The 16381-nt window shown below is 41.6% G+C and overlaps 1 protein-coding gene across 1 annotated transcript in view; it reads left to right on the top strand.

Moving 5' to 3' along the window:
• EDIL3 (EGF like repeats and discoidin domains 3) overlaps positions 1–16381 on the top strand; it is a 421662-nt gene that overhangs the window by 140112 nt on the left and 265169 nt on the right. The window lies entirely within an intron of this gene.

Here is a 16381-nt window from a genome sequence, read left to right as displayed (position 1 = left end):
ATTGCATCACTTCTCCCATGAATACACTGCCTTGATCTGTCAGCACTTCATGAGGGAAACCCAGCCTCATAAAGATTTTTAATAAAGCCTCTGCCACTACAGGGGCTTCTACAGATCTCAGTGCTTCTGCGTCTGGGTACCTGGTGGCAAAATCCACCACCACCACTAGATATTTCTTGCCATGCCTTGTGGGTTTGGAAAAAGGGCCCACCAAATCTATTCCCACTCTATAAAAGGGTTGTCCAATTATAGGAAGGGGCTTTAAGGGTGCCTTGGTCTTTACTCCACTCTTTCCCACCTTTTGGCATATTCCACAAGATAGACAATGTTGTTTTACATCCTTGGAGATATTTGGCCAATAATAATGTGCAGCCAATCTCCTCTTGGTCTTTTTTATTCCCAGATGTCCTGCACATGGGACATCGTGGGCTACCTCTAGCAATCTGGTTCTGTATTTGCTAGGTACTATCAATTGCTTCACTGGTTCACATTCATCCTTTCTCTCAGCAGGCATCCACAGTCTATATAAAATCCCATTCTCACACACAACTTGATTCCTCAGTTTGTCAGTGAAAGGAATCTGTTGGGTCAGCGCTTGTTCCTTTATCTGCTTCAGACTTATATCTTGATGCAGCTCTTCCCTGAATTGATCTGCTTCTTCCCCAGAGACCACTTGATACAGTTTGTCTTCTTCAGCAGGCCTGCTAGTGGTTGCTATGGTGACCTGAGGCTGGTTAACAGATTCCACCCTGTTTGTTTCAGCCCCCCTTAATATGGCTTCTTTTTCTCTGCCAATTTGCTGTCTGGTCACTACATATATTTTCCCCTGTGCCCCCATAACATCTCTTCCCAGTATTACTGGTTCTTGTTGCTGGGCATTAATACCAACTTTATATTGGCCCTTTCGGCCTCTCCATTCCATTTTCACTAGGGCCACAGGCAAACTCTCTGGTTGACCCCTCACTCCTTGGATAGTCACTGTTTCCTGAGGTAATATTTCTTCAGATTTTATTAAATCTGGCCTCAGTAACGTCTGAGCGGCACCAGTGTCAAGCAATGCCCAATAAGTTGCCCCTTGTACACTCACTTCCTCTCTCAGACTTGAATCAAGGTCTGTTACTTCTGTCCAGTTTATCTGGCAAAACTGAACCTTTTTCGCTGCTTCTAAAGCCTTGGGCTCTGTTTTCACTGCCCTTGTCTGAGCAGGATTACTAATGGGGTTGGCAACCTCACATTGAAAACGTAGGAGCCCCGGTCTACCACATTTGTAGCATAATTTCTCCTCACTTTTAGGGTACACAGATCCACTCTGGGGTGTCCTGTGCCCTTCAGATTTTAATGGAGGACTCACTCGCTGTGGTACCACATCCCTTCTGCCAGCACTATATGGTCTGGGTTTAAACTCTCTTGATGTTTTCCCCACCCAGCCAGTTCTATTGGAGGCGAAGTGATCCGCCATCTCTGCGGCCTCCTGCACAGATGTAGGGGAACGGTCTTTGACCAGGAGCCTTATTTCTGGTGGTAACTGATGGTATAATTGATCCAGTATCATGAGGCTTTTCACCTCTTCCACTGACTGAGCTTTGGCACTACTCATCCACTTTCCAAATATATCCATCAACTTTGCTCCCAGTTCCACAAAAGACCTCCCTGTCTGTATCTGGCAGTTTCTGAAAAGCTTTCTAAAATAATCAGGCCCCAGTCTGAATCTTTTAAACACTGCTTCTTTGAATTCAGCATAGGTGACGGGCCTGTCTGAGGGGAAATATTGGTATACCTCAGCCAATTCCCCTTTAATCAGGTTTGATAAATACTGTATGTATTTATCTTCAGGTAGCCCCCACAACTGAGCTGCTTTTTCAAAGGTGCCGAGGTAAATTTGAGGATCTTGACCAGGCTCATAGACAGCAAAGTCCTTTGGAGTAATTTTTATTTTTGCTCCATCTCTGTCTTTCCTTGACTCCTCAGAGTGAAATTTCTCTCTATCAAATTTTAACTTTTCTACTTGTAATTCAGCATCCAATGCTCGTTGCTTCTCCCTCTCCTCAAACCCAATCTCATTCTCTCAATTTCCAACTCCCTCTGTTTTTCCTTCTCTGCACCTTCCATCCTCAATCTCTCAGCTTCCATCTTCAATCTCTCAGCTTCCATCTTCAATCTCTCAGCTTCCAACTCCCTCTGCTTGTCTTTTTCCTCAGCCTCCCATCTTAACTTCTCTCTCAAGTACTCTCTATAAGCGGGATTGCTTAAATATCCTTCTGGGGTCTCTTCCCTGACAGGTTGTTTTTGCTGGGCAGTAGCAAATCCTATAAGTGCTACCCTCAATTCATCTACCCCTTTACCCTCGTGAGGTAAATTGAATGTTATGCACTTCTCCACCAGCTCCTCTCTTTTCATTTTTATGTATTCAGCCATGGTGTTTGAGTTCACTCACTCTTTGCCACACACTCTTCACAAGAAATCTTGTTTTGTTATTTCTGTTTGCCACACCACTGGTAGGTGTATTCGTATCTGGATTCTCTGTTGTTCGTATCCCACCGCTACTGACACCACATGTGATGCGTCCTTCCCTGGCTCTCCCTGTCAGGTTCCTACCTGCTTGTGGTTACTGCCTGTCTCTAGGCACCACCAGGGACTCCACCAGTCCGGACCGCACTCTCTTATGGTTTACCTATCCGCTCTAGCACAGATCTCAACAGATCCCCCTGCTAGGCAACCACCAGTAACGTCCCAATACTAGTATTCCCAGAGACTCTGAATACTGGTATTGTTATTCTCTTCACCGCTGCCACCATTTGTTACAGTTCCCCTTCAGCCTTGGTCATTACCTTACCCTCCCTTCTGGTCTGTGAAACCCCAGCCAAGGATCAGGCCTTTGGTAAACCAAATTAAGTATTTATTAAAGATAACAAAGCTAACAAGATTAACAAGATTTCTTCTTAAGGCACATAAGCATATGGTTTTACTCAATACTAATCTGAACTCCACCTCCCTCCTTCTTCACTCTCTCCTGGCAAACAACTCTCTCAAACCCCACCAAGCAATCCACTCTTTCTCTTCTCCCCCCCAGATTCCACTCTCACTCTTCCTTTTATACATTCAGCCATTTTAAACACTCAGCCAATCATCTCGCATTCTACTGCCCATTCACTCCCCCTCTTTCACTCCACTTACCATGTATCTTCTAAAACAACACTTACCATATATACATTAATATAGGAACATCACACCCCTCCCCATAGAAAGGGGTCTTTTGCCTTTGGGGGGTGGAGGTGGGGGGCTTCTATCTATAGGTTTGCTGCTATCTATCCACTTTCTCCATGCGCCAGACATCACTTTATACAAGTCTATCATGTCACCTCTAGTCCAGCATCCTGTTCTCATAGTGGAGAACCAGATGCCCATTATGGGAAGCCCAGGAGCTGGACCTGAGTGCAAGAACACTCTCTCCTCCTGCAGTTGCCAGAAACTGGTATTCGGAAGCATGCTGCCTCTGACCATGGAAGCAGAGCACAGCCACCATGACTAGTAGCCAATTATAGCCTTATGATCCTCCATCAATTTGTCTAATCCTCTGTTGAAGCCATCCAAGTTGGTAGCCATCACTGCCTCCAGTGAGAATGAGTTCCACAGTTTAACTATGCGCTGCATGACGAAGTACTTACTACTGTCAGTCCTGAGTCTTCCAACATGCAGCTTCATTGGATTCTAGCGTTATGCAAGAGGGAGAACCACCTTTCTGTATCAACATGGAGAGAAATGTTCATCATAATAAAATTTAGGGCCACCCAACAAGGTGGAATGTAAGAAGATTTAGGACAGACAAAAGGTAGAACTTTTTCACATGGCATGTAACTCATTTACGATAGCTGCTGTGGTTGCTTTTAAATGGATTTTTTTAAATGTGATGTCACTTATGTGTTTTTATTCTTGCATTCATTGTATTATAATATATTTATTGTTTTGTGATTTCAAATTGTGGTAAGTTGCTCTGAGAGGTTCTTCATGGGCAGTATAAGGGTGGGCTTGACCTTTTCATAAGGATTAAAATAATTCATGTAGCCTGCTTCCCAAGATGTGATGAGGACTACTCACTCAAATGGCTTTTAAAAAGAGTCAGGCAAATGCCTTGAGGAGGGCGGCTTTATGGAACCTCCAGTTTTAGAGGTAGTCTACCACTAAATACCAACTGTAGCGATGGGGAGGGGGCTGTTGCCTTCCTGTCCTCCTTGTGGGTCTTCTTGCTTTCCAGTGTGGAAGGCAGAATGCCAGACTTTGGCCAGCCAGTTCTGGTCAGACTCCAGACAACAGAGGTGAAAGGCAAATGGTTCTTTGCAGAACATCTCCTAAAGAAATCCATCATGCTTTGGGCAACCAGTTTTTTATATTAATCCATTACTTTTTTCCTTTTTTTGTACTGTAATATTTATTATATTTTTTATTTTTTTTACTGGCATGATTAAATATACGAAGTTCAATAAAAGAAAATTTTCACTGTTTGCATTTCTTTTTTGACCATTATTATTATTCGTTTCATTTCATGATTATTACTGAAAATAATTTTGTCATATAGAGGAGGGGGGTGTTAAAAAATTATCTGCTCCGGATGTCAAATATGCTATGTACGCCACTGGTGCACAGCATTACAGACATGGTTCATTTTTTAAAAATGTGAATTGGTATTAATGGATTGACCTGCAGATTGAGTAACTGGCTTGTCAAGAGGATTTAAATAATGAGATTTAAATATGAGATATAAAACTAATAACATTCTAAACTTAATCTTAAAATTAGATAAGACTGCAATCCTATTCCTGTTTATCAATGCGAAAGTCCTATTGAACTTACTTCTGAGTAGGTGAAACTTAGTTGTGACTAGATATGTAAAGGATTGTACTATAAATTGATCAGCATTTAAGAACCAATATAAAGGAACCTTAAAACCAGATATAATGCTAAGAATTAGGATGGCCATTTACTCTTCACCAAGAAAGGAGAAATGCATCATGAAAGGGCAAGACACCAATTTTCATAACATTTGTATATGCTAATTTATATGTATATGCTAATTTAGAAATAATCAGTATAATTTAAATACAATACAGCTCATCATATGGGGAAGACTGATGAGGTGACTTGTGTGCCTGCTCAGCCTGCTGTCTAAGTGTAACTGTTGATGGGCATTGGGCAACTTCAAGGTCCCTCTTCTCTCTTGTTCAGGTTCTTTATCTTTAAACTGGACTTGAACTGGACAGCCTTTCAAATAAGACTCCTTTAAATAGTATCCATTGACAGCCCTTCAAATTGAGGTTTTGAAAGTATGATACATAGTCACCTACTGGGAATATTAATTGCCTAGAGTTGCCTAGGTTTGAAAAACAGCATTTCTTAGATGATGGAGAAAATTTTCAAAAATGGGAGAATAAAAATATAGTCCATTCTGGATTATGAAGAGTAAACCATGTCTGTTTACGCCTGTATGTACCTACCTGGGATTTAAGATCATCTGCCTCTGCTTTCCTCTGTGTGCCTGGAGTGAAAGTCGTTAGACTGACAGGCACACGGGAGAGAGCTTTTTCAGCTGTGGCCCCCAAGCTTTGGAACACCCTACCCCAAGAAGTTTGCTCTGCTCCCTCCCTGATGGTTTTCCAGAGACTTCTGAAAACGATCTTGTTCCAGAGAGCCTTTGGGAGGGACTGAAGGTAGAGCCTGACACTGATTTTATGATTTTATGCCTGCTATGTTAAATCTTACCCTTGTAGTCCCCTTTAGTACCACTCCCTATATATATATGTATGTATGTGTATCATATATACATATATATTGTATTTTATGTATTTTAATTGTATTTTATGTTTTTTAATTTATTTTAATGTTTTTGTGATTTTATTGTTTACGATTTTATTATATATGTGTTTGATTTTATCTTTGTAAGCCGGTCTGAGTGCCCTATTATAGGGTAGAAGGGCAGGATAGAAATATTTTAAATAAATAAATAAAATTTTCAAAAATCCACTAACTTGTGCTCAGTTCAGTGAAGATCATAATTTACTATGATAGAATAAAAACAATGAAATCTTAAATTTGCTCAGCAAGAACATTTTCAACTTCTGTTTTCCTCTGTTTGGAATGCTGGATGTCCTTGGTGCCTGACAGCCAAAACATCAGGGCAAATTTTGTCTCCATCTAGTCTGTGATAAAGTGAGTCTGTTGAATATTGTTTATCCTTCACCTTTTGCTCTTCTTGTTCTGTTTGAAATGGGTGTCCTGTATTCATTACATTGCTGCAGTCTACTATTTTTGCTGGTGACAAATGTACCTCTGTGACTGATATCCAAGGAGAAAAAAACCAAGGCTATGCTGGGTTTTTCCTTGTTATTGGCAACAGCTCATGCTTAGTGAGGAAAGGCCTTAATCACGAGCCCAGGTTCAGCTGACACACTAAGCTTAGTTCCACTTGGTATGGGAGCAAAAAGGACCAGGGAGAAGCCAAGCAGCTGCAAGCTCTTATCTGACTGCCCACATTTGTGTGGTCTCAGTCAGCCATAGTTTGGCTTAACCATATTGTGTGAAACAAACGATGTTAGCTCCTCTGGAACTATTTTGGATGGATTCTAAGGGTGTTCCTCTGACCACTGCCACCACTTCTAAAAAACATTAATTCAATGCATGGCAAGGAAGCACACTTCACCTCCTAGCCCCATTCTCAATGCTGATGCGGCTGCTGGCTGTGTAAACTCCAGCACCAACATGTACAGTGTTAATAATACACATGTAATTCATGGACCCTTTCTTGTTATTGCTGGATGTACAATGCTAGAATGCCATGGCCAGAGGACACGTCAGCATTGAGGTCCATGGTCAGTGGGTATTCAGTTTATGCAAGGAGTGAAACACATTGTGATGTCTGGAGGACATCCTACGTGATTAATATGCAGTTTCCTTGTATGGTCTTGTATGGTTTGGGCAGTCATTCTAGAAAAATATGGAACAGTTGCTCAGAAATGTTAAAGCCACAGACTGGCTTCATGTTTAACTATGAAAGTACATTAATACCCATTAATTTTGGAATTTGTGTAGGCTGTGTCAGTTACTGTCATATCTAAAAGCCCTATGCTGACATAAACCATTGAGCATGTGCATATATGCATGCCTACCCACCCACACAATAATAATTGTCTAAAATATGTTTACTACCTTTTCATCAATAGTGCAATTAGTATTGAGCAAGGGGACATGTGACCTGCGTGATCTAGATAGTACAAAATGGTAAGCAAAAATAATATGATGTATTGTTATTAAATTATGGTTATTTATTTGTTTATACATTTCTTGTTATCATTATTAGAACAGAATAATTAAGCATGCTTTTGAGATACAGTTTTTTTTAAAAAAATGTATCGGCTTTCCCAGGCTGAAATTCTATGTACACTTACCTGGAAGTAAGTTCCACTGAACACAGTGAGACTTCCCACTGAACATGCATTGGAGTGTGCTGTAAAATACTTAGTGAAAAGTGGCTTTGTTGCTGTGTCCAATTGCCCCTATGCCTGAAGCTTAACATAATAAAGCACATTTATTGCTGTTTTGTAGGAAGGGAAAAATAGTGTTTTTTTTTATTTTGGAGAGCAACAATTGTTTCTTTGCACAGTAGCTTCTAAATTGGAGTAGTGTATTTGTGCAGTGATAACTTGAATTTTAGGAGCCACAACCATTCTCAACTCATCTTGCTGTAATTTTGGGGAGGCTGAGAGCGGATATAGACTTAAGAACTAGTTATGACACTGCTTCTCTTAAGTGCTATGGGTTATTCATATTTCAGGAACTCTGTATTATCACCTAGTTATTCGGGACAGAATTTGAACTTTTATTTGTGTATGTAGAGAGGGGGGCTGTTTGTCAGGTTTTTTTTAAAAAAAGTGTCTAAGGGAGGGAAAATGCCTTCTGAAAGCAACTGAGCAGTAGCAAGCATAGTATGCAATAGAAAATAAAGACTCCAACCTAATAAAGATCAGTTGATTTGTTTTCTCAGAATAGTGTTATCTTATTTTTCATGCAGACTCTGAAAAGTGAAATTATTTGTAGAGTTTTCATTGCCATTGGGTATTACTGACCAGCTTTCCAATTCCATCTTTAATGATTAAAATGATGGGACTAGATATAAAACTAATTATACTGCAGTTACAATAAGGTCTTTTGTGTCCTGCTCCTATTGCCTCAAATTGGCTGTGTTTGCACATAATGCTAGTCCAAAAAGTCTGGATAAGGCAGGATATGCACAGGTGGCATGCACTACAAATCTTCCCCTGGGATAACAACATAAAAAATTATGAAAGTTTAAATGGGGTAGGCCCAGAATTAGGCATTGTGAGTTCAGAGGCACAGGATAGTAATTTAGAGAGGCCAAAATACCACAGGCAAAATCAAAAGTGCCAAAGACACTTGAAGAGAGACACTTTATATAAGTGTTTGTATGCTAATGCTAGAAACCTTTGAGCCAAGATGGGAGAACTGGAGTGCTTCGTCTTACAGGACAGAATTGATATAGTGAACATAACTGAAACCTGGTGGAATGAAGAAAACCAGTGGGACACAGTTATCCCTGAATATAAACTCCACCAGAAGAACAGGGAAGAACGTATTGGAGGTGGTGTCGCTCTATACGTGAAAGAAGGCATTGAATCCAGCAAGCTAGAAACACCCAAAGAGGCAGATTCTTCCACAGAATCATTGAGGGTGGTGATACCGAGCTCCAAGAGTAATTTAGTCCTGGGGATGTTCTGTTGTCCCCCTGGCCAAAATACTGAGGGAGATCTTCAAATGAGAAATGAAATTGAGGAAGTATCCAAAGTAGGGAATGTTGTACTAATGGGTGTCTTCAACTATCCTGACATAGACTGGCTATATATGTGTTCCAGTCATGACAAAGAGGAAAAATGTCTAGATATTAATGACTGTGTCCTAGAACAGTTGGTCATGAAACCAACCAGTGGGACGGCAACCCTGGACTTAATCTTAAGTGGCACCCTGGACCTGGTGCAAGGTGTAAGTGTTGTCGAACCAATTGGGAACAGTGACCATAGTGCTATTAAATTGAACATACATGGAAATGGCCAAGAAAATCCAACATGGTCACACTTGACTTAAAAAGAGGAAACTTCCCCCAAATGAGGGGATTAGTAAAAAGAAAGATGAAAAGTAAAGTTCAGAGGGTCAAATAACTCCAAAATGCTGGAAAGTTGCTTAAAAACACAATATTGGAATCTCAACTTGAGTGTATATACCACAGATCAGGAAAGGTATCACCAGGACCAAGAACATGCCATTGTAGTAGATTACAGAGAAGCTAAATGAATTATTTGCATCTGTCTTCACAGTGGAGGATATAGGGCAGATCTCTGCCTGAACTGACTTTTGCAGGAAGCGAGTCTGAAAAACTGAGCCAAATAGTGGAGATGAGAGATGAAGCTCTAGGTTTAAAAGACAAAATGAAAAGTGACAAATTTCTGGATTCAGATGGCATCCACCTGAGAGTTCTTGAGGAACTCAAATGTGAGATTGCTGATCTTCTAACAGAATGTGTAACTCGACCCTCAGATTCACTTCCATACCCGAGGACTTGAAGCCAATGTAACACCAATCTTTTAAAAGGGATCCAAGGGGAATCCCAGAAATTACAGGTCAGTTAGCTTAACATCTGTCCCAGGAAATCTGGTAGAAAGTATTATTAAAGATAAAATAGAAAAAATAAAATCTAGAAAAGTGAGCCTTGCTGAAGCAGAGCCAGAATGGATACTGCAAGGGTATGCCCTGTCTCACTAACCTATTACAGTTCTTTGAGAGTGTCAACAAGCATATAGATAGAGGTGATCCAGTTGACATAATATATTTGGATTTTCAAAAAGCTTTGGGCAAGGTACCTCACCAAAGACTCAAGTAAGCTTAGCAGCCATGGAATAAGAGGAGAGGTCCTCTTCTAGATCAGGAATTGGTTAAGTAGCAGGAAGACTACAAATAAATGGACAGTTCTCCCAATGGAGGGCTGCAGAAAGTGGAGTCCCCCAAGGATCAGTATTGGGACCTGTGCTTTTTAACTTGTTCATAAACGATCTAGAGTTAGCGGTGAGCAGTGTGGTGGCTAATGTTTCTAAATTGCTCAGGATTGTTAAAGCAAAAAAGGATTTTGAAGAGCTCCAAAAGGACCTCTCCAAACTGAGTGAATGGGCGGTGAAATGGCAAATGTAATCCAATATAAACAAGTGTAAAGTTATGCATGTCGGGGCAAAATGTCTTAATTTCAAATATACACTCATGGGGTCTGAACTGATGGTGGCTGACCAGGAATGAGACCTTGGGGTCATAGTGGATGGCTCAATGAAGATGTCAACACAGAGTGATGCAGCTGTGAAAAAGACAAATTCCATGCTAGGGATCCTTAGGAAAGTTACTGAAAATAAAATTTCCAATATCATAATGCTGTTATATAATTCTAGGGTGTATCCACATCTGGAATATTGTGTACAGTTCTGGCTGCTTCACCTCAGAAAGGATATTGTAGACCTGGAACAGATTCAGAAAAGGGCAACCAAAACGATTAAGGGGGTGGAGCAATTTCCCTATGAGGAAAGGTTGCAGCATTTGGAGCTTTTTAGTGTAGAAAAAAGGCAAGTAAGAAGTAATATGATAGAAGTGTTGGATTCCTGGACTAAGCAGGGGGTTGAACTCTATGACCTTATAGGCCCCTTCCAACTCTACTGTTCTATGATTCTAATGTGTAAAATTATGCACAACATGGAGAAAGTAGATAGAGAAAAGTTTTTCACTCATAACTCTGGAACTCGTAGACATCCAATGAAGCTGAATGTTGGAAGATTCAGGACAGGCAAAAGAAAGTATTTCTTCACACAGCACATAGCTAATCTGTGGCATTTGCTCCCACAAGAGACAGTGATGGCCACCAACTTGGATGGCTTTAAAAGAGGACATATTCATGGAGGAGAAGGCTCTCTGTGGCTACTAGCCATTATGGCTATGTTCTGCCTCCATAGGTGAAGGCAGTATGCTTCTAAATACAAGTTGCTGGAAAATGCAGAAGAGGGTTGCTCTTTGCAGTCAGGTCCTGCTTGTGGGCTTCTCACGTGCAACTAGTTGGCCACTGTGAGAACAGGATGCTGGACTAGATGGGTCGTTGGCCTGATCCAGCAGGCTCTTCTTGCATTCTTATTTTCTTTTCAGCACACAGCCCCTTTAAAGCAATTCCACTCTTTTCCTTCCTGCAAGCAGCAAAACAAGCAAGGATTCAGCACTTAACCATAGCACCCCATTACTTATGAAGAACCCAGTTATGGTTAATGGCTTCAGATCAAGCCAGGATACAAAGCCATTGTTTAAAATTGGTTTAGGGTGCTTCCAGATGACTTGTTCATTGAACATTCACTGTGATTTGTTGGCAAGAAGAATAAACAATTTGGCTATTTAATGAGCATTCACTCTATTTTGTTTATGGGAAGGTGAGACAGCATTGCGTCAAAGCAAGTGTTATCCCACACTTTCCAGTGCATTTTCTCATCATTTTCTTTATCACAAAAAGTCTGATATCTTGGAGAAGCAATTATGTTGCATAAGATCTTGCAATCATGTATAATTGTGCAACCTGAATTTGCTGGTACGTAATTGAATCCCACCCAAAACAGTGAGTCTGGAAGTGCCCTTAATATCCTGACTTGTTTTGAAGGCATTAGCTACAGTTTTTGCGTTTTCATGTAACATGAAGCTAAAGTTAAATTCTGAATGCTGGCTTGTTCACCTACTCGTGCTAAGGGAGGCACAAAGCAGCTGTACCTGCACAAAGCTCTTGCATATCTTGGCTTATTAAACCAGGAATTGTAGTTTAGCATTGCATGTGAATGCAGGCAGCGTACTAAAGAACAGGATTTTCAGTCTGCCAGGTTACAATGTGGCCATGTAAGCCTGAGGTCCTGGCCTCAAGCCAACAGTGCCACACATTACTGTGTACAGTATGGTCTCTACACTGTGCAGGGTATGGTCTTGACAGAAGGCCTCCGTACCAGAAATCTTGGTCCACACAATGTAGTCTATTGGTCAAATTATAGACAGTTAGTTAGGCAACTAGTTAAACTCTCTGTGCCAGTTTTTGACACGTTCAAAGAGCCTAGCCAGAAATAATTCAAATAGCTGTGTGTAACGTAATCCCAGCATAAAATGAGACAAGGTTTCCAGAAACAGAACTCTGGCGCTCATTCATCCTCAAACCCACGAAGACTGCTTGGCTCCTGACACAGAGTGACTGTGTAATTCAACAACATGAACTCAGGAACATTATCTTATGCCCAAGATTCCCATTTAATTTTAATCAAATTTTCCATATGTGTTTCCACAAGCAGTTTTTTTGTTTGTTTGCCAAATCAATTATTAACATTGCTGGGAGTAGAATTCCCTGAGCATCTTCCACGTAATAATTGGGTCCACAACATCTTTTTTTTCTCCCTAAAGACGTATGAAATTGATATCTCTAAGGTTGACCTCTAGCCACCTTTTCCCCCCAAAGAATGCTGTGAACAGCATGAAACATACACAAAGAACACTGAGGAAGAGTGGAAAAACAGATGATATGGAAAGGCAGGCCATTGGTTCTCTGCTTGAACCAACATGCAGCTCCCTCAGATGCTTAATTGGCAGGACAGGATACACAACAAACGTGAAGCAGGCACGTGGATGCCAATTTCAAAATGACCTACTTCCATAACACCTGGCAAACTTAACTCAACCTTTTCCCTTCTTCCTCTTCATTTGAAAAAGAGACAGACTATCTTAGTACTGAAATCATGGCTCTAAAATTAAAACAGCAGACATGGCTTTGTGAATCTTCATGCTGTAGGAGGTTGATGGTGCTTGGATGACTGTAATCTATTTGCCCTCCACCCATAGAGCTTCATAACATACCTCTGCAGAATTGAGCAGATGTGATTAATAATTTATTTTTTAAATTCCCACGTTATAGTGAGTGCTCATTAACCTAGGGGCGGGTTAGGTTTTAGTGTTATTGTTGGAATTTTAAGGTTTTAATGTGAATTATATGTTTTTATGTTGTACGTCGCCCAGAGTGGCTGGTAAACCAGCCAGATGGGTGACTAATAAATTTAATATTTTATTATATTGTTTTAAATATTTTATATTGTTTTTAATTTTAAAATTGTGTTTTAAATTGTTTTTAAAATATGTGTTTTAAATTGTATATTTGTTTTAATGTTTTTGCTTGCTGTAAACCGCCCAGAGAGCTTCTGCTATGGGGCGGTATACAAGTGCAATCAATCAATCAATCAATCAATCAAATAGCTGAACATGCTTCCCCTGGTACTCCTTATAGATGTGGGATACAAAAGATTTAAAAATATAGACAGAAAATCCAATTTGAGACGCACCCAGCAAGAATGAACCATGTGCATAAACATGTTTTGGCCTAAGTGTCATGTTTCTGGATGCAGTCCCATTCATGTTAAAGGTTGAAGAGCTGTTGCCTGACTGATGAAATTTCTGCTGATTGATCAGATGAGCTTTAATTTGTTGGTTGATTAATTTATTCAAATGTTGCATAAATCTGCACATGAATTGCTGTGAAGAAAAAGCACACTTTTTTACATTATGCAGGCATGTGTGAGAGAGGGAAATGCTATTTCTATAGTACTTGTGTTATTACAATACTTGCTTTAAAATAGTGCAATTAACTACACTCTGAAACTCTGTAAAGCTTTCTGTAAAGCCAAGATGGGGAACCTGTGGCCAAATTTCATCTGGCACCTGGTGTCATCCAGCCCTGTCTGTGCTTTCTGGACGCCAGTGTCCTCTGGCTCTAGTGGAAATAATTCTGTCTTATTATTTTTAAAAAAGCGTTATGCTCCACTTGAAGCAGTGCAAGGAATGAAGGGAGACATCTCCATCATACGTGTCCCCCCCCCAAAAAAAATCCAGGCTGCCACCTGCCTGTAAATTTTGGTTTCCAGCCCACCTGCTCTCACCTTCAAAACACATGCAAAGCACTCCACCCTCAGCAAGAAAATGGCCATCTTCTTATCATCTGAGGAATAGTGCATCCAGGTCAGGGGTAGGGACTCTTAGAAGAGAATGACCTAAAAAGTCCCACAGAAAGAGGGAGTGGAAGAGAGGATGGTTCCATCCACTTGCTCTGACCCTGCCCAATATCAGTTCCATGCCCTGATTGATCTTTCCTGTCAGGGCCGGCTCCAAAGGGCAGCCAAGTGGGGCCCTGGCCAAGGGCCCCTGGGGCTACAGGGGCCCCTGAAGGGCCCCTCCACTCCCTTTCCGTGATTCGTGGCAGGATTGCTGCCACGGATTGCACACTGAGAGCTCCAGAGCCCTCGCCATTCCCTTGCTGCAACCTACCTTTCTCAGCTGTTGTGCAGTTGCGCACAGAGTGCTGCCCTTAACCAAGATGGTGGCTGAGGTTTCCCTAAGGGGTTGAAGCCTCTGCCGCCATATTGGCTCATGGCAGGGATGCGCACGCATAGCCTAAGGGCCCCAGTATGTCAGGGGCCAGCCCTGTTTCCTGTGGTCAATGAATCTTCACTGAAAAGGGGTTCTAAATCCCTCCTGTAAAGAATTCTATGAGAAAAGCCCATTTTGAGCAATTGGCCGGGGTTGGGGGACATAGTGATCTTCTGTGTCTGCATCACCATTTGCTCTGTTGGATTCTAGCCTTCCTTAACTTTGTTGTTAGTTTTGTTAAAGATGACAGCACGAGTCATCTGCATGCTGCACAAAGCAATCTCTTGGGCTGTGGGCACACTAGTTGCTTCAAAAGCAGCAAGAATGGAGTTTTTTTGGCTACATTTTGAAACAACTTTGCCCTCAGCTGGACACACCTCCCTTCCCTGCTGCTGACTTCAGGCCTTTCAGGACTGCCCACAGTAAAGTGTTGGGCCAATCAGGGCCAGCGCCAGACATGCCAGGGCCCTTGAGCACCAGATTGTCCTGGGATACCGGCACACGCACACACGCACACATACACGCATGTCTCTTGCAGGGAGGGATCTTCTGCCTGCCTGTTCATTGGTTCCATCTCTCCTGTCTTTTGCGGCTGTGTGGGCTACTACGTGCACGTGTCGCTGCCATCAACCAAGATGGTGCCAGAGGCTTCAGCCCCTTGGCTGCCATCTTGGTTAATGGCAGTCCTACATGCACAGCCCACACAGCCACAAAAGAGAGGAGAGATGGGTCGGAGCCAGCGAACGGGGGGGGGAAAGGAAAAAGCTTCCTCCCTATGATCTATGGCAGCTACTCTGCTGCGGATCATGGAAAAGGAGCGCTACTCCTCACCCACCTTATTAAGAGGACCCTCAGGGGCCTCTGTGGCTCCAGGGGCCCTTCACCAGGGCCCGACCTGGCTGCCCTTTGGGACCAGCCCTGGGGCCAATCACTGTCTCTGTCTGAGCCTTCAGCAAAGCATTTCCATTGGCCACACCTGGAGGGACAATGGGTTGATCTACCAATCAGTTGTGAAATCTGTCTGAAGCTGAATTTTTTTAAAAATACACTGGAGCTGATCAACCAGGTTTTTGAGTAAAAAGGTGTGGAGTTTGACTAGCATCGTGTGCCCCCATTTTCAGAAAACAGAGGTGGTGATGCACTAGAACCAGCACAACAGTGGTGTGTTTCTACCCTTAATCAGGAACACTTGATGCAACAGATGACTTTTAGCATCATGTAGATTCAAACTGTGCTGAAATGAACAGAGACTGTGTGGCGACAGTGCTTGGTAAATTGCGCCAAACATGCATAATATATACATTAACAGTGCTTTAAAATGTGTTAAAAGCCTGCTATTAGCATGCAAAGTATTATATTTATTGCATTAGTTACCTGTTAATGAACAGTGGTGTAATTACAGATGCATATTTGGGTGGGTGTATTAAGTAATACAAAACAAACATTCCCTTTTTTTGGTAAATATATATGCATCAGTAGTTACTGCATATATTGATGGTGTTGTAGTGACTGGGTGGCTATCCATTGTTAAGCTGATTGCTTGCTAATAGTCAGGGATGATAGGTTGATGGAAGCTAATGAGGGGAGATATTTTCCTAAATGGGCAATTTCCCTACAGGAATCAGGTTTGAGACCAGTGCTTGGCAAAGGGTGGGCAGGATGGAGTTGCACTTTGGAGACAGAAACAGAATGTAAAACCTCTGTGAGTTTAGCTGCACTGAAAATAGGCTGGGAAATTGCAGAGGTTTATGCTACTGATTTGGGGGACTTGAAGCATGATTAGAGGTTATGCTGCTTGATGCAGGATACTATTAGCTTTCCTTGTATATTTGGAAATCAAACTGACATGTACAAGACA

Source organism: Rhineura floridana, chromosome 1 (assembly GCF_030035675.1).
Source record: "Rhineura floridana isolate rRhiFlo1 chromosome 1, rRhiFlo1.hap2, whole genome shotgun sequence".
Lineage (NCBI taxonomy): Eukaryota > Metazoa > Chordata > Lepidosauria > Squamata > Rhineuridae > Rhineura > Rhineura floridana.
Note: the sequence above shows the minus strand (reverse complement) of the source record. Positions and strands in the feature narration are given on the sequence as shown.